Raw genomic sequence first — 6000 nt, 5'->3', positions numbered from 1 at the left:
TCAGGGCGGTAAGGGTAAGCAGTCGCAAATCGCGCGGATTCTTTTGTGTTGAGTCACTGGGAAAAAGGACCCGCGAGGTAACAATTTAAGGTGTTTTACCTGTTGTATTCAAGACTACAATTGCAATCTATACATAAACCCCAGCAAACGCAGTGCAAAATGCTCCTTCGCTCAAACTCAAATTATAAAATTATAAAATGAGTTGTTATCTTTAAGGAAGGAATGAAAGGTGAACATTTCGTCACGAAAATATGATCAAAGATGCGGGCTCACCTTTCGATAACATTTTTTTTTTTTTGTAAATAAATGAAAGGTGAATAAAGGTGTTTTTCTTGCAATGCTAGGGTACCGAAAAATCAATAATAATAATAATAATAATACAATGGCAGGAATTCCAATGGCTCAACGTCCTCATGTAAAAAAAATAAAGGTTTCATTATTCGTTGTTGTTACAAAAGCGACGTAGTAGCAAAAGGCACTCGGTTGGAAAAAAACTGCTTTTTAAAAGTCTAACGTTACTTTCTAAGAATGTTCAATCGAATGTATTTGATGCGTCTGCAAACTTTGTACATATGATATAATTAGTTTTGCCAAGCCGGGGTTTATTCACCTTTTAATACTGACATTGAAAGGGCAACTCGTAGCACGTTCGGCAGACGCGTGTTGGGTTTCGTGATCATTCCCAATCAAACTGGTGAGGTATCAGACATGGATAACTAATGTAAAATAATAACGATAAATTTCCAAACAGAAATACAAAGAAATTAAGAAAATATATGTTTTAATATACATTGTAACATGGAGATTTTGATTTTCCTTTTCTGCTACCAGACATACATTTGATTTTCTTAAGCTTATAACTCTTTAAATTAAACAATTTTACATTTTATAAGACATCTGACATAGCTGATTATAAAGGACCGCACCAATATATTGAGGTAATCCATGCACATAAATTGAGCCTTGGAAGTTTTTAGGTCAGCATTATGTGTTTTATTTAAACTCGTTTTTGAATATACAGTAACCTGCCCTTATACAAACAGAATCTCCTTTTCTCCGTCGGTTGAACGTAAATAAAGAGTGCTATTCACTGGAGTACCGAAAGATAAAAAAAAAAAATCAATGGTTGACATTCCAATGACTCAAGGCTCTTTTGTAAGGGGTTTCGATATGCTTCGAAATAACAAAAGCACGCCGTAGCAAAGGGCGTTCTTCTGGGAAAAGCAGCTCCACAAAAGTAACGAGTTACTTTTGACGGAGGTTCAGATCAAAATACTTGTTGAGTCCGTAAGATTGAACTTTTCAGCTAAATATATTTAAAAAAATAGCATTATCAAGCCGGGGAATAATAGCCTTTTTATATTGACATTAAAAGTGCAACGCTTAGCACCTTGGACAGACGCGTGTTGGATTTTGTGATCATTACCAATAAAAATGGCGACTCCGCAGGAAAGCTATGGCGAAATAAAACCGCTCCCACAGTTGACCGTTACAGAAGACTATGGTCAGCGTAGAGAGATCAAGAAAGGGTCAGCTTCTCTTTGGTACGAAGTGGCCAAATGGGTGGTCACGACCATCGTTTGTCTTGCGTTACTTTTTTGCATGGTCGCCAGCAAAATTTCCGTGATAGTAATTTCACAGGATTTGACCGAAGGTAACGGCACTGAGAGGCAATTTCAGACGCACCTTGATGCGGACGGACGTCTCTCTATGTTGATGCTTTTGCTGATATTTTTAGTTCCTTATGTTGTGACATTTCTGCGGTGTCTCTGGGCGTCTGGGGTGCTGTTCACAATGACAAGCTGGCTGTGTTGTCGGTGTTTAGTGCCTCATTTTGAAGAAAAAAACTCGGATACCGGCTTTAAACCATGGCCTGGTGGATGTTCTATAGTCGTGGTAAGATACAATGCATTAAGCCAGCATGAGCTCGGTTTCTCAAGTTTAATTTAGTTCAAATTTGGTCTTAACTTGTGGATCAACATACCAGTCTAATTAAATTCAAGATAAACATTCAAATGGAATTTCAAGGTGTTGAATGGCTTATACTCATGCATCATACACCTCCATGGGCTTTAAAATATCAGCCATATATTTCATGTTACAATACAAATATTATGCTCCCTTTCATTGATATACTACTTATTTATCTTGGGGCAAAGCAAATCGTTTTACTCTAGTTTAGTTCAGGACAGTTTTAGGGATAATATATTTGCAAAACAGTTCCTTGTTGACAAATTAAATGCCTCACAACGAAAGTTCAGTTATGAGATCCCAAGTAACCAATTTACATTGGCCAAAAAGGTTGTCCCACCCCTAATTCCATGTGCCTTTATTTACAGAGGATCACTTCACAGGTGTAAATTGTCTTTTCAAAACAGTGCTTTTTAGTCTTTTAAGAACAGTGTCTTTTAAAAACAGTGCTTTTTATTCCAGATTTCAGATCTTATATGATTAATGTTTAAGAAAATACAAAATAGTGGTGAAAATAGCCATATTTCATTCATCCATTTTATTTTATTCAATTCAATAGCATGTACCCTCTCAAATCCAATGTTTCACTGTAATTTCCACAGAGGTAAAGAAATGCCCGCAAAATTGAAAAGACACCACCAAATATCAAAATTTACACAGAAATAGCATTAGGGTATGTTCGTTAAATGTACGTGTTTAATAACGAGTGTGCCTATCGCGTGCTGCAATTATCCCCTGTAGGCGGCGCGACAAGCTTTCAACAAAGATAACAATTCTATTTTGTGGGATATTACGCACTTCTCCTAAAAAGCCTAAAGAGGTTGGTCCAAATTATTAGGCGGGTAGGTTCTCCTCTGCATTTCAATTGTACACATGCCACATGTGCTCAGCGCGTTAATACAGACTTGACATTTAATATGGAATATTTTTTTCCAAATCATTTTTCATCAGTTTTTTCCTATTTTGCTGACTGATAAATGAAAATAAGGATTTAAATCGTGTTTTAATAACTTTTAATTATCTCTTTGATGTCATTGTGACATCAGATCATTAATGGAATTCGCCAGAGAAGCAAACAAAAACACGTTGCCTATTCTATGTCATACGACAACAATTAAAAGCGATATTTTGGATCTCAATATTTTCCAAATTATTTTCTGTAAAAGAGTTACACGCCTCACAAAGAACCCCCATGTCAGTGTCAAGTCACAGTAACGGTAGCTGTTACACTTGACCTTTTCTGTTTGCTACCAGCACTCTCAAGTGGCAAGGCATTCATTGGGTTAGGTTTTTAGGGTTCAATCTGGAATAAAATTCCAGGCATCGGTCAAAATCTGTCCAATTTGGTCCAGTTTTGTTGTAGGACATGTAGGCCATTGATTCGGCCAGTAATGGCCTACCCACATATTGTCTATGTGGTTTAAATATGGCGATTTTGATTACCAAGATAGCTGCTCATTCCCTTGGTTCTGTAAGTAATCTGCTGTTAAAAGTGCCATGTGTGTACCGGGAATTTCACCGTGCAACCTAAAATTGTTCCTAAGGTGCCCCCTATCAAATGATAGTCAAGTGGTTCTCAGATTATTCCTTTATTTGATCTGGTCCAGGTTTTCGTGGATGACCATCATTGGTGTTTTGGCACCAATGTGGTATCCACTCCAATTACTGACGCTGTTAATGACCTTAGTCACTTTAGACGCGGCACACGCTTAGTCGTTGGCCTCTTCTGGATGTCTGTAAACTCTGTTTTGACTGGTTGAGCGGTACAGGTGAAAGCTGACCTCAATAAAGAAAGTCACGAGGTTTCAGTGTTCAACTCAGAAACGATTAGGGTCCCCAATTCATTAGAGAAACATACAACGACGTTTTGCTGTTTACGGTGGGTTCCCCTCAGGTCGACCGGTATTCTAACCAGCTAAAACAAGCTTGGTGTTCGCTAATGTACCTTGAAAAATGCGTTTTGGTGGCAATTTGCCCCTCATTCTGAACGGACTGGGTGGTTTTGTTTAGTTGCAATAGCATATCCCGACAGACAGTGGGTCCTGTACCCTGGTGGTAAGATTTCAATACATTGGTTGTGGCTTCTGTGTAGGTACATCAAACTGGGTATTACTCTATAAAACTGTGCGGACCCTTTCGTTTGGCGCAATTATCTGTCTGGCAATGTCTGTCTTTTTCGCGCCATTCTGCCACAGATTAACAAATATGCAGAGCACGGCATAGCTCATTTTACACCTTGCAAAACCGACCACTTGCATGCAAAATTTCAAATTCTTCTATGCAGTAGTTGCCGACATATGGATACTTTTTTGACAGAACCATGCTTTGCCAAAGCCAAGCTATGACCTGCCCAAAGGAGCACTACCCAATTAAATCACTGCATATTACATAATGCAGCAGCGCAACAAACCTGGTATTCAGTTTATTGGAAGCGACACACCTGGCTACACACTTCTCCATTCACATATCTTATATGAGATCGGAGTTTTTGAAAAAAGAATGCATTTTTACCTAGGCATACCTTCGAAACTGAAATATTCCATATTAAATGTCAAGTCTGTATAAGGGCTAAAAGATGGTTGTCCCATCATCAGAACATTGTGTTTCTGCAACAAATCGCTTGCCACATGAGACGTCCTTTCAAGCAGGGTCGTTAATTGCAAGGAGCGATTGCCGTGGAAATTGTGCTCATTACTTGAGTTTGTCTTGCTTCTTGTGTGCGTGGCACACACTCACCACTTACGAAGGGAATGCAACGCAGGGCGAAAGTAGTGCGCTCTTTTGCGTCAATTTTGCTCCACACTTGCCTCACACGTTTGTAGTGACGCACTGACGGCGTACGTGAATTTTGCTTCCTGTTCTCCTCTTCTTTCTTCTTCCTCCTCCCTTTTTCTACTATGTAAGCTTCTTTCTCTTGCCTTTTGGAGGCAATTTAGAAACTAAACTGAGCAAAAATTTGAAATTTTTGAAAATCGTTGTACACGTTACACAGTCGACGTTCATTGCAAAGACACGAGCGTGCGTCGTGAGCACGCCTCTTATACACCAGGCGTGGGGGTGACGCACCTGCGACGCATTCCCTGTGTGCTCTCGATTTTGTTCGTTAATTGTGAGGGCGTGCGCCTTACTCAAAACGCAAAGGGCACTTCTTCCTTCATTGCTTGCGACGTGCGTCTTGGACAACGTGCGTCTCTCTTGCTAACCCCGTGCGAGAGGAGCAAGTTACGCTTGCGGTCTCGCTGATCGCAGGCTATTCGTAGAATCTTTTGGACATGTCCAACATCCTTCGTACGTGCTTACGGGCTGTCTACGAACTCGAAATTGCGTAAGAAGGAATTGCGTACGACCGGTTGTGACCGAGGCTTTACTGAAATTTTCGCAACCTGATATCTCGTTCCATTTGCAAGAGCTGACTTCAGGTACATGCTACCGTACTGCACAGGTATTGTACGGGCATTGTACGGGCAATGTCCGGTGGACGAGTAATAACGCAAGGTGATCCTGCGATACGGAACTGTCAGAATTAACTTTACGGTCAGTTTACGAGCAGCGTACGGGCATCGCATATCAAATGTAAACGGGTTATGGGTTCTCGTGGACCATTTGCACCGTATGCGCGCGTTTACCCTCATGTTATTCCTAATGCGATTGTTTTACCTTTCTTTCCTTATTTGTGTTTCGATGGTTTAATGAAGCGCAATAAAAGTTAAAAGCTTAAAGACGTGCATCTCCTTGATATTTCGACGCTAGTGGTCAAATACGCATTGGGGCTGCATCGACAACGTATCGAACAATAATTCCGCACGGACACTGTATGTCAACTGCACAGTGGCTGAAAGGGCTCCATATATGATCGCTTTTCAACGGACAAACCGATCTTTCACGACCTGACCTCAAGGCCATGTGGGAGGAATAGGACAGTGACCGTATGCAATGTAGACATACTCGGCGTATTCTCTAGCCCCTTACGGTGTCAAAGAAATAATTGTGCAGAAAATCGTATACAATTTCATCGCACGGCGCCCTTGG

The sequence above is a fragment of the Lingula anatina genome, chromosome 6 (assembly GCF_051362555.1).
Source record: "Lingula anatina isolate TDL-2025a chromosome 6, LinAna3.0, whole genome shotgun sequence".
Taxonomy (NCBI): Eukaryota; Metazoa; Brachiopoda; class Lingulata; order Lingulida; family Lingulidae; genus Lingula; species Lingula anatina.
Note: the sequence above shows the minus strand (reverse complement) of the source record.